This window comes from Phalacrocorax carbo, chromosome Z (genome assembly GCF_963921805.1).
Source record: "Phalacrocorax carbo chromosome Z, bPhaCar2.1, whole genome shotgun sequence".
NCBI classification, from domain to species: Eukaryota; Metazoa; Chordata; class Aves; order Suliformes; family Phalacrocoracidae; genus Phalacrocorax; species Phalacrocorax carbo.
Genome location: NC_087548.1, coordinates 71,189,801 through 71,203,853, shown reverse-complemented (window position 1 = coordinate 71,203,853; position 14,053 = coordinate 71,189,801). Strand labels below are relative to the sequence as shown.

Below are 14,053 nucleotides of genomic sequence, written 5' to 3'. Positions count from 1 at the left end.
TATTCAAATACAATTCAGTGCTAAAAGTGTAGATGAAACACTAAGCAACTTCAAAACCTAGAGGTATTAGAAGGTCATTTTAGTCATTGGAAACTATAGTAGTATAAAATTACGGTCAATTAAAATGGAATATTTACCCTGCAGAATCCAGATTCCAGGAAAGACAAAGATTTTGCTGCCAAATTTTCCAGCTCCACTGCTCGCTTGCTAGAAAACAAGAAGAGGAAAATTTATTTACACTTGTCAGTTGTACTGAGTTTTTGAAATGGTGGTGTTAGTGAAATTCCTTGAGATGTTTAGGATCATATTTATTTCCTACCCAAAAGAAACAGAAAGGATTGTCTGATGAGGTAAATAGGGTTAGAGGCAAGTGAAAGCTCCTAATAATACGAAATAAGAGTGCGCACTCACAGACACTCAATGGGAGCAGGCAACTGTGTTGTCTATGGTAGCTTAGAAGGCCATTTACTAAAGCATCTGAAGGTGAAACTGACAAAACATTAAACCCAGAATGGAGACCAAGAAAAAGAAACTTTTCAACAGCAGGATGAACTACTTGTCTCTGCTGATGACAGAATTTGGCACCTTCACAGCTTTCTCCATCCATGTCTCCAACTCTACAGTAAGAAAGGTGTTTTTTAGAACTGTATCCTCTTGCCATATTGAATTAAAACCTGAACTTCCCATTTATTTTAATGTGACATATGAAAAAACAACTGTCTTCAACAGTGAAGGCAGAGGAGTTAAGAAAAGTTCTGACTCGTATATTTTTCAGGACCAGAATAATACCTTATAGAGGAAAAGAACTAAAGATTATACAATAACACAGAACGACACTGATACCTAAGACTAGTAATGACTGTGTTATTTCAAAATTAATCTGAAAAAAAAGCCATGAACTCTTTTGATAAACATGTCCCCCTAAGCTTTTCAGAAAGACAAACCAAGAGAACAAAATTATTTGGCTTCCTGCCACACAGAAATTACTTTTCCAAAACCTTTCATAATGCCTAAAAAAGAAGACTCTGCACCTCTGCATAAAGCACATTATGATTTGACAGAGATTATTCTGAACACTGAAACACAGCATATGAAAAAAAGAAAGAAAAACATTACTTTAAAAATATTCTTAGGATATTATATAAAAATAACACTGTAGTTATGGGAGAGACCAGGTATTGTAAGTAAATACAGGTTTCATGGTGAAATGTAATGTTTTATCTAATTCTCATTCAACCATCTTTTTACGTGGTATATAAATATGTGAGTTAATGCAATCATTTTATATTATACTATATGCTTGATCACAGACAAGGTAAAGGGACCAACAGCTGAATGGCAGAGGGAATCTGTGTCATAAGGAATTTATGCAGTTTGCAGAAGGAGTCTTGGAAGGCAGCAAAGAGCTGCCAGCACTCCAGGCAGGACTGTCTCCACTAAACAAAGCTGCTTCCCTAGAGAAGAAGTCGACTTGCAGATTCACCAAAGCAATAGTTTTGGCATGAGATTTGCATCAGTTCTCTATTATCTCCCTCACATATCATTTTCAGCCAGCTTACTTTGTGAAAATAAAAACTCTATATACTATTAATTTATTTTATTTGTAATGCAGGGTCATAATGGGATCTAGCTGAAAATATTCTCCCCTTAAAATGATTACTTTGAAGGAGTAGAGTGATTCAGCAAATTCTCTAGAAATCCACCTCTAGGCTTCTGGGACCCCTTTATACAACTTTGTTTGGCTTTCTGCTGCTTTTTATGAGCTGTTAGTATGACAAAAAAACATGAACATAAAAAAACCCCCCATGTTGCTTAGGTGAGGAAATTAACAGGTGTGGGCAGAAAGTTGGAATTTTTCTGAACAATTCTCATGGAATAAAAGTTTCAATTCTCCAACATTTTGCTGAAATTTGGACACCTCTCCAGACATTCAGGAACTCAAATATTTTCTTCTTTATGGAAACTCACATTCATGCCTAAATCTGATTGTACATATCTTATCTTTGTATCTACCAGAGACAGTGACTGAGTGAAATATTTTAAAAGTCAAATGCTATTTCTATTAATAAAGAGGTCAAATTATTATTTGAACATATGGAAATAACCAGTGATACAAGAAAGCAGGAAGAAAAAGCCACTAATAGAAAATAATATTGCATTGCCTGAATGCATTAGAATGACAAAAAGGTGTTCTATTAAGAGGCAGTTCATTAATTTCTAGACAATTTATTTAACTTCTGGTTTATTTTATTTATTCCTGCTCTCTAACTAGATTGGAAAACACCTTATCTAGATGAAATCATAAGCTTCAAAATACATACCAGCTGTAAAACAACTTATTTCTGAATGTAACTCTGAAGATGATAGAAAAGTTGGGCATGGAGTAGTGGAGCTGAGAATGGGAAGACTGAGAGGGTGAGGGGAAGGTGAGTTTAGTTTTGTATTTGTTCTTACCATGCTACTCTATTTTTAACTGGCAATAAATTAAAATAATCTTCTCTAAATTGGGTCTGTTTTGCCCATGACAATAATTGGTAAGTGATCTCCTTGTCCTTATCTCGACCCACAAGTTTTTTCATCTTATTTTCTCCCCTGTCCTGTTCAGGAGAGGGAGTGACAGAGCAGCCGGGCGGGGGTCTGGCAGCCAGGTAAGGTCAACCCACCACAGTTTCTGTACATGCTCCTGGCAAATCTTTATTAAGAAAGACAGAAAAAAGTGTCTACTCCTAAGAGCTACACCGTCACTGGGCTGAAGCCAACATCACGAGGTTAAGCCAAAAAAGCAATAGTATTTCAGTGCTGTTCTGCAGTGAAGGTTATGATAGGACAATTCTGCTTTGGTAAAAGGAAATATTTGGTCATTCAGTGCATGTTCTATTATACTTATTAGGTCAGCTCATGAGGGTGAAGGGTAAGGAAGTTGTTCCACCACTGCAATTTCTTAATTCATTATTACTGGACATTTTTGTTTCAATGGCAAGGTATTTTCCTACAAAAGAAAACAGTGCTATTTTCAGTATGGCAGTGTTTCCATGGCGCTTTCCCACAGAAGCAGCAGTTCTTTCACACCATACTGGAAGAGTGTCTTGCAGTCTAAATATATGTTCTACTGTAACATGAAAGGTTTCTTCACTATATTGAATTTCTAAATTTATTATGTGGTATTAAGTTAAAGACCATACTTTGCTTTCACTGCTGTAGAGGTTAAAGTAATAGGTTCAAAGCTAACTTATCCAGTGATTTTAATGAAGAAGGGAAGAAGCTTTACTTGAACTCATGGCAATATTTTTTTTCCAGATTTTTCACTTCCTAGGGGGAATTCTAACTATTTTTTAATCTTGCCTTTTGTTAACTTGAATTCTTCTCAGACTTAATATGGAACAAGATTAGAATGAAAAAAAAAAACCAACAACCAATAGAAATAAGCAAACCACCATGTCTCTAAAAATATGTTTCACTTCTTTTATGCTGAAATAAAATGGAAGTTTTAAGTATGTAGCCACTTTCCTTCACCTTTGGCTGCACACATAACGTACTTTACTTAAATAAATATGAGCATGAGTCTTTGGAGGCCAAGAGAATTTAACCCTGAAATGGGCTTTATATTCTAACTAACCTTCAAAGGATATTTAAATAATCAGATTTCTGTTCTCCCCAAAATGCAGTAGTACAATGGAATATCAACATTAAAATATCCTCTATAGGAGAAGCTCAAGAATGAAACACTCAAATGTTGATAACACCTCCGTCTCATTACTTCATTATTTCCGAGGGCAAAATGCAAGTGGTAGTAGAGGATTAGAGGGGTGTTGTTATGACAGATTGCAATGGAAATTCAACAAGGTATATCACAAAAGGCTACTAGAGAAATTAAGTTTCTCTGGGAAAAGGCAGAAGTCCTTACAGACATAAGTGATTGCCTAAAAGGTGAGAAACAGAGAAACTATTCAGTTTCCCTGGTAGTACAGTATCACCAGTGTCTCATCTTATAACAAGCTGCCCTTGGCCCCAGGCTGCTCTTTAGATGGTACCAGGGTGATGCCAGAGAACCACACAAGCTTACTAACCTCGTGTGGAAATGGTAGAGGAAATGCAGTGTCACTATGTGTACAGTGATACACATGTTAAAAAAAGCACTCACATTAGATAAAAAGCAGTGTGTTCTGGTATCACCACCACCCTCTGGAAGTAAGATTTGGGAGTCTTAGAAAGCAGTTCTGCAAGGACATCAGCTTAGTAGTCAAGAAAGCAAACCTGAATGATACAGGTTACTGTGAATGGAAGGCAGAAATAAATGGAAAATACTGAAAGACAAATGAGAGGGGAGGGGCTACCAAAATTTTCTACAAAATCTTTAGTGGCACAGATAATGCCTTCTACAAGAACCAGTGGGAACTATATGATATCCAGCAGAATAAAAAATCAAAAATAAACAAAACGATGCAAAGACAAAAACACAGAACTTTTTGCCCCAGATGATGATCATTGCCGAATTTTTGGAGGAAAAAAATAATCTGCAGGAACCCTCCTTTGGCAATTCTGGCATACCTCATCTACATTTGTCAATTGCAACAGTTTAAGTGCAATCTCAGACAAGATGTTGCTTTAAGGAAGAGGACAACTGTCACAAAAATAAAGCTGAGAGTATCACAATATCAAAACAAGAAGCCATCAAAACTGGAAGTCACCAAAATGCACTACACAGGGACAGCCTGAAGATATTGCAGAGATTTCAGTTGGATTTTTTGAGCCACATGCCAGACATGTGAAATGAATTAAGATAGTTTTGCCCTAAAAGCACACAATAAACATGAGCATCACTAAAATAAGTTACATGACCTACATATTCTAAAATATTGAAAACACTAAAGGCCACAGAGCTAAAATGACGAGATGCAACACAGCCCAAAAGCTGACTGCTTTAACATTCAAACAATAAATATTTGAGATTTTTAAAATGTTACAAAATTCTATTAATAATAATATAGATCCTCCAGATCTATATCATGACACCATAAATAATCAGTTTTATATATAGTTTAGAGTAGGGTTTCAGGCATAAAATAATTAAATTCTTTAGACAATAGAATTTTGTAAGGCTAGTGGTCATACTTTTCCTCAAATTAAAGCATCAATTTTTAACAGATTTCCACATAGACATTATCTAAGATACACTGAGGACAGCAGTAGTTTGTTTTGTAAATCTGTCATAGTTCAAAACATTATCTTAAACTATATATTTCTTCTCAAGCATTAACAAATTGAACAAATAAAAATTTCCATATAAGCCTAAGGCAGGAAGTGAGGAAGTGGTTGGTTTTTTTGTTTGTTTTTTTTTTTTTTTTTTTTTAACAGATGCGTTAGATTGCTTGCAATACATATTAAGCTTAGAGCCAGTTTTTAAAAACCTAAATGAACTAGCTAATAAAAAAGTAAACCTTGCTGGATGCAGATATCACACTTTCCCTGAAAGAATCTCAGAGACTTTGTAGTGAAGGACTTAATTAAAAAACGTCTGCTGCACACTGAGGATGGCAAACACAGCCTTTGAGGCTCAGCTTTATAATATATAGCAAAACTTTCCAAAACTTCACTGTTTTTAGCAGAGTTGCTAAGTTGTGCCAGACCACGGTAACACACAGGTACCTATTTCTTCTCCTGACTTCATTCCACCCTCGCCAACTAAGAGGAGTTTCAGAATGTCACAGTGCAAATGCAACTCTGTGAGAGTAGGCATTGCACTGAAATGTCCGCTGCTTCCTGTTTGGAGTTACAGGTGTACTATGTTTGTAGACCTGTAACTGCATTTTAGTGTTTCCAACCCAGCACAAGAAAATATGGAAATACAAAAAACAGTTGTTTAAGTTGGCACAACTGAAAGTGCTGTGTATAAATTGCAGAAAAAACGACATTAAACGTTCTCGGGGGGGTGGGGGGGGGGCCGAAACAAACAAAACTCTGTCTAATTCTAAGGATAGTTTAGCACTGAAATGTAGTGTCTATGGCAGTTGTGGAACCTCCAGTACTATTGTCATTACAACACTTAGATAAACATCTGTCAGAAATGGTGTACGTACCACTAGAGGCAGCACAGGGGAGGGGAGTGGGTTGTATACTCTTGAGGAACCATCAGATCAGTAGGATCTCATGATCCTTTCAATAATTTCTAGTATTTTAAAACCAGAAATTGGATATAGGCTTGGGTGAATAATTTATTACCTGACCTTAAAATATACATGTCTCATCACTATATTTCAGTTATCACAAGTGATCAACAGTGAACTGAGGCAAGCATTTTCAGGTTTAAAACCTGGAGAAAGCTGAAAAAACGTGTTCATATTTCCCTTTTTAAATATCCTCAAGAGTTATATGATCTTCAGTTACTACAATTTATATTTCAATAATTATGTATGAGATTTTTGAAAACTTATACATTTCAGAATTTTGAAGCCAAAGCATATATTATCTTATTTGCTTTGCACAAAGCCCATACACATTCATTGATGCTTTTGTTGAAAGTCAGAAGAATGGATACTGAGGCATTCTGCAATAAGAGATTTAAATTCTGTCATTCTCTTAATTTTCATCATCATATAACTTTCAGAATGAATGCTGACTAAGTTTAATGTTTGAGAACTAGTTTAGCAAAAGTGATGTGAGGAGGCTTACAGTCTTAGTAAAATCAGTCCTTCAAGTGCTCTCCAGGTTACAGCCCTCTACCAAAATCAGATTACGTATGTTTGGAAAAGCAGAAGGCAGTGGTGTTTATGCCTTGACTATATATACATACTGTCTGTCGTTTTTTATTTCATCTGTGCCATTCCAAACATAAAAGTAACTAATACTGACATATGCCTCCTACTCAAATCTCTCAGCCATCCCATCCCATCTCCTTGCATGGTGGGTGAAATACTGTTTGGTGTTTTACACATCAGCAGAATTACAGCTATTAAGAATTGCCTGGTGACAGGCAAACATTCTGAATATTTTTTGCAATTAACCATGTCATCAGCTCATTTCTGATAATCTGTGACACCACTATGTGGCTCAGATAAGTTTCTTACTGTTGTGAAACACCTCATGGTTGACCAGTGTTCTGGCAATCACTCTTGATTTAATTTTCTTTAAAATTTTGGAGACATTTAGGACTAAGTGGATACAATATTTGAAATTCCTACCTCTTTTTATGAGAAATCATCTCTTTTTATCATGGATATCAGGAAGACACACAGTCTTTAATGAAAAAAAGACTTGACAAAACTACATTAGATAACAAATCAAAGTTGCCATTCAGTGTATAGCAGAGTTAGGGAGACAGCTTAAACATAACACACTGAACTAGACAAACACATCATGAACACCAATGCCCAGAATTCACTTGCACCATTTGACATTCAACCATCACTATTAATTGTAGGTTTCATTCATATGAAGTCTGACAGACAGCTTTATTTTGCTACACGATAGTTCAAAGAAATCACTCTCACAAAAAAAGGAGTTAATTAAATTATATGATGTAATATTAAACTGTTGCAACAGTCCATTTTATAACCTTTTCTCATTAGCTCAGCAAATAGGATTTGTCATGAGAAAAAAGTAGAGGACGAACTTTATTCAGTAATGTTTCCCATTTCATTCGGATATGCGCTGAGACAAGAAGAGATGAGAAGTTACAAGAACAGGGATTAAGAAAGCATGCATTTGTTTGAGCATAAATCCAACAGTACTCTTGCATTTTCTGCAGGTGCCCATAATCTTTGTTCTTCAGGTGCCTTCCACCTCTGTAGTTTGCCTTGCCTTTATTATTTACAATAGCAAATTGATTTCCATAACACAATGCTAATTTCTTGCAGAAGAGTGAGTATTTAGTTTTGTGCCTTTCAAAAACAAGGATAATTTACTGCCAGAACTTAAGGACAAGTTCGTGACAAAAAAAAAAAGGTATGTATAATTTCAACAGCACCTAAAAGTAGGCCTAGTACATAGTTACAACAATCGACATGAGACAGCAAATCCTACAGTTAAGCTATTGTTTGTTAGCTTTTGTGGGTAAGCATGTTTAATCTTTTATTTGTTACTCAGAGTAGCCCTGTGTTTCTTCTAGGTCAGATTAAGGTAAGAAATATATGTCATACTTCTATGGATGCTATTTGCTTTAGCCAGGGATACAGAGAGCAATTTCAGTGCCAGTGGTATGGCTTAACGATATCACAAAGTGCTGCTAAACCCCACGGGGATTACCAAAGAAAGAAGAACCAATCAAAAAATTACTTCTCTTACTGCTTCTCTGGCATACTCTGAAATAAATTTGAGCTGCCTCAGAGATTTCCTTTTTCTCTTCCGCAGCCAGGATTTCTGCTTTTCATAGTCATATACAGAAACAAGTGCCTAAATTTAAAAAGTTACACCTATAAAATAAGGCAGATCTCCAGCAAGCATATATAAGAGGTACTTCATTTTACAGCTATAATCTACTCATAATGTAACTGATATCTTTTAGCAATATAAAAGAGAATATAGAACTGTCACTATAACTAAATCAACTTTACATGAATGTTCTTATACTAAAGCAAAATGTTATTTGACCTTGCACTTGTAACTTGATGGATGATTCAAGTGTGGACCTGATTCATTTTAGAGGATTGTGTTTATAAAACACATGACATTCGTCCTCAGATTGGGAAACTGAGCTCTTGCCCTTAAGGTTTGTAGTAATCTTAGCAGAACTGTAGTCTGGAAAAGAGTACCAATACATTTATGCTTTTCTTACCCTTTGGCAACATTACTTTCAGGGTAAGAGCTCTAGCAGCAAATATTTTGTTATATAGTCAGGGCTTGGTGCAGCTACTGAAGCAAATCAAAACACTCTAAACTCCAGATGCTTCATTTCATGAATTCACCCCAAAGCAAACAGATTACCATCTGGGCATATGAAACAGAAAGATAAAATATACACTTAAAGTAGTCTGTGTTTGCGAGTACAGTGTGCGTAGTTTGAATTTAGTATATCAGTCCAGGAATTACATTATTTTAAAAGGTAATGTACTATGAATTAGAAATGTTTTCTACCTGAATAGTATTTGAGATATTACTGAGATGCTGAGCTGATATTCTGGATGAAATGTAATATGCTTTAATATAGCTGATAAACACTCCAAGAACATAAAAAATTTTGACCCAACACAATTGCCAACATCTGGACCAGTGATTTATTTTTCCAATTATTGTTCTTCATTTCAGACATTCAGAAAACATATTGAAGCTATTTAAAGCGTATTATTTCAGGGAATGAACTGTAACTGCCCAAGCAAAACTGAACTCATTTTCCTGGTTTTTACAAACCCTTTTCTTATATTCACACAGGTTAAAAACCCACACTATAAATATATACAAAGCAGATCGTATAGTCTTCCCCCATGACTTCTACATATATGCATTTCAACCTTCTTAAAAACCTGAAGTTCTTTCACAGAGTTTTGAATACCTGTTATGAAATTTTGGACCCACTGAATACTATGGAGAAGAGCTCCCACCAGTTCCAGCTGATCTTCACCTTTTAATTTCTTTTGCCACAGAAACATATTTTATAGTAGCCGGTAGCCTGAAATGTATGGAGTCATGTAGACTGAAGCCTTTCATGTAATTTTGCACCACAGATGTGCTTATTGTCTGTAGCACAGGGCAAAGGCAGCAAGAAATATTGTCTGAGGAGTGAACTCAGTGAACCCAGATACTAAAATAGGATGCTGAAGTTTCTATTCTATGCTAATCTGAGACCTCTTAGTCCTTTTTAATGCTAACATAATTTCTATTGGGGATTTGCTACTTCACAATTTTTTAATCCCTTATTTTCAGTAAATTCTCAGCAATTACAGTCTTTGTTATAATTGCTCCAAGTCCCTTTCAGCTTACAAATGAAACAGACTCACAGAATAGATCTGGAAAGGACTATAATTTTCAAGCCCAGAGAAAATAGAATCACTACTCCAAATCCACAAATCTCTCCCTGACCTTGGAAAGAAATGTATTAAAGGCTACAAAATTGAACTCGCAATCTGAAACAGATTTGTAGACCTTTAATGACACTGACTGGTCTACGAAAAGGTTTGCATGTTATAGATCTTGTGTTACTGCAGAGTTGGTACCCACCATCATTTTTGAGCTGGTTGTTGCAATATAAAGTTTAACGGGCTGCAATTCTATAGCTAAATGCCCTGCTTTCTTCCAATCTTTATGGAAGACAAGAGAAATGCAGAAGATGAACAAGATCTATTGAAAAATGGTTAAGAAGCAGATGAGTTTATCCAAATATATCAGCAACTAAGAGAAACTGAATGAACTGTATGGTATCTTAAGCTTATTATTCTTTATTAGAACTGAAAAAAATTTATTAATTTTTTTTAACCTCAAACATGGCTTCTCAAAACAAAACAAAAAAAAGTGCCAAAAAGTCTGACAGGAAATTTGATGACTCCTTTGTTGCATCAACATTTCTAATAAAAAAAAAAAAAGACGGGACTTTTACCAGAAAGGTATGTTTCCCTTCAGGTCATTAATATCATCTGTCAGTGCTAAATTAAAATGAAATCCTTTCTCTTTAAACACTGTACTGTGTTTTTAGTGCTGTATCGATCTTGCCTCCCATTCTTTTCAGCAGACAAAATATTTGACTGTCCTCCATTAAGCACTCAGAGCTGTCTAACTCCCATAATGAAATAAATTTATACAAAGGCAAGTCTAATCCAGAGCAGCGTGTTCACTTCTGAATGCAATTGAATCAGAACTGGATTTGCATCTTTTATAAGGCGTTGCGCTCATGGTGGGAAATACAAAGTAACACTTAGGTAAGTCAAAAGAAACTCTCATTTTAATTCAGTGAATGAAAGTTTTTTAGTCTAATTAAAGTGGGTGACTAAGTATTTAATTTAAATTTTAGAATGGAAAGCTTAGGCTAATAATGGATTGACATATTTTAATTTTTTCAAGAAAGAATGATTCTGATCTGACAAAAATTGTTCCCTATTTAGAAATTCACAACCACAGCACTTGAGCAAGGATTAACATTTCCAAACATTCTCCACAGAAATGCACATTTTACAGTATAAAACCGCAAGGGTTGGATTTTGAAAAGAATATTTAGGTTTGATGATGTTTATTAGAAAAAAATTTCACAATTGCTATTGAAATTTTCAAATCCCCCAAAAAAGGGTAATAGTACAAATGGGTGCTCCTCTTTTCAAACTCTTCATAAACACAAATTTGTAAATAGTTTTGCTCATGTGCTAATCATGTTATTTCAAAGCAAAAGCTCCATATATGAAGAATGTGAGCATGCTCGGCCCCTACTCTATAGCATTTCACAGTTAAAAATAATTTACATAGATTTCATTGGCAAAATACAATATATAAAAACTTTCTCAGACAGATTAGCAACCAAGAAGTTATCAGTTGGAATACTGCATTCATTTATCTTTTTCCTAGTATCTTGTACTTAACAAAGCACTTCTATCTCCTGGAAAATTTTATTTAGCAAAACCAGGAGAAAAATCCTCAGTGAAATAAATAAAGATGTCTTGTCTCTAAATGCGCAGAGAAAACATTTGATCTTTCCCCCCTTTTTATACACAAAGGACACAATATTTTCCAGAAGATTTCTGTTAAGTTTGACACTGGTTTGTTTTTTGTTTTAATTATTATCATTTAAGAGATATAACGTAACCAACAGCTTTTCTTAAGAAAGGAAAAAAAGGCATAAAGACCCACATTTAATGAGAGCTAAAAGTTAATAAGGTCCTGGGAGAATTAAAGTCAGTAACTGTGAACTCAAGACTTGACAACTAGGATAAGTAACCTCTGAAATACGTGTCTTCTGCCTATCTGTGCTCTATGGCTTCAAACTGTTTCCTTGCTTTCAATCATAAATGATTTAATGTAGAAACTTTGAGATAAAGTTTTAGATGTACTAAGAGACAGGACCCCCTTCTCCCTTCCCCCAGCTACAGGTGTGGCGTTACTGCAATTGCTGAAGAATAGCAGCAGCTACTGAGGTTAGAAGTTTTGAAGGAATATATCTATATAACATAATTATTTATACCTATGTGTATTAGAAAAGGAATATGTTCAGCTGACAGCATCAACCTCTTTCTCATACAATGTTCTTTATTGAGTCACAAGTTTAAAATGCTCAAGGTATGCCTGCAAATGAATCATGGCTCATTTAAAATGCATTAGTAAACTGTAAGTGAGTAGAATTTTAGAAAGAAACTATTCTGATCCACTGAATAAACTTTAATTAGGAACATAAAATATATATTAATCACTTGGTGTCATTAAGAAATTACATGGAGGTCCATCACTGCCAACAGCCGCAGTCTGAATTTATTACTTTGTCACAGCCTAAGGGAGTAGTTACAGACCACTGTGTAACCTAAAATTAAGAACTATTCCTCTTGAAGCGATGTGATTTCCTTGATCTGTACATATCACTTCATGCCATTTAGCTTTGCTAAGGTTATTCTCAAATCATGTGAATATTTACTTCCATTGGCTTGAACTTTCAGTACATTTACTTTTTTTTCTGGAATGAAGCCAGTGGTCTAAAATAAGAGTTTGCATCATTAGGCTCAGAATAAGGCATTTTAATGTAAGATATAGCAGATGGTATTCCAAGTTAATGTTCACTTTGAATTTAGCTGTTTGATTTCTTTCCTATAAAAGTAGCTAAAACAGGTGATATTTAAGAGGGTTCATACCTCAGAGAGATAACCACTGGTGGCAGGAATGGATGTGTAAAAAAGCTCTTTGTTTTAAGACACACTGGATATTATGACCATATAAGAACTGACTGAAAAAGGGAAAAAGAAGCTCTGTCTAAGGAAGAGTTTGGTGGCTGCTGTCAGGATACAGGAAAGTAGTGATTCCCTTAAAAAATATTAAGTGTATTAGTTGAATTGTTGTAACAAAACATCTGTTTTGTTAATATCATTTATGTACAAATTTATCTTTTTCAAGTAGAGAGTGAAAATGCAGGATGGTACACCTATGTGCTGTGTATGCTGCACCATTCTTCACTGCACAATGGCAAAACCAGAAAGCACATAATCATCACAGAGAGGAAGCTAAGCTGTCTGCTTAACATTTGTATAAATAAAAATAAGTGGGTTTATGCTGCTGCTTTTTTTTTTCTGTCACTCTGTCTGAAAAGCTGATACTACTGTCGGTATACCTCAGACACTTGTGCCTGAAACAAATTAATAATTAATTTCACAAAATACCATTGTGCATTTTTTTCTCTGTGACAAATAAACATGGTTTTACCAACTTGTAATGATTTAGGTAAACAACAGGCATCCTCTTTATGGTATACTTTCTACTTGGTAGCAAGGCTACCAACTGCGACCGGCTTCCCCACATTGCCTAGAAGAACCAGAAATTAACTGAGACTCAGTGATTGACAGAACTTCACGGTTAAGAGTATCTTTCCATTGCTAATAAAGTGTAACAAGCACGCCTGTTGCCATTCTTTTGCTGATTCATATAAACTGTGATATGAAGCAGAACACTTAGGTAAGGAATGGCTAACTTTTCAGTAAAGTTTATATTTTTCAGCCACAAGATGCTTCAGCAGCTTATTTAGCAATATATGAATGACTGAGATTTTTAGGCACAGAAAAATACAAAACCCTTTTTTAAGCATATTCTTTTAATACAGAAAAAGTTTAAAATACAATAGAACAGAGACTTACTGACTTTTGCCAGATCATAATTATAGAGTTCCATTATTTTCCATAATTAATTTTCAGTTGAATAGTGTCTCTAACAGGACATGCAAATCAGAACTACGATGCTGTGCAGAATTCCAATCATGCTTGAAAGCCCAAAATATGCCACAATAAAGAAACCCTGCTGAAAACATTTTACTGTGAAGCAAAAAAAAAGGTTTTAAAAAACCAGTTCAAATTCTGTGTGCTTGCAGAAAAAAACTCAGAAACTCAATTTCTTTTTATAATTTTAAAAACAAGCTGCTTTGACATCATATTAGACAACAGAACAT

The 14,053-nt window shown here is 35.0% G+C and overlaps 1 protein-coding gene across 1 annotated transcript in view; it reads right to left on the bottom strand.

Annotated features, from left to right (window-relative positions):
* Positions 1–14,053, bottom strand: part of LINGO2 (leucine rich repeat and Ig domain containing 2) — a 538,957-nt gene that overhangs the window by 332,313 nt on the left and 192,591 nt on the right. The window contains exon 2 of the mRNA XM_064438384.1: positions 138–207. The gene's annotated coding sequence lies outside the window, so the exon portion shown is untranslated. The remainder of the gene's footprint in view (positions 1–137; positions 208–14,053) is intronic.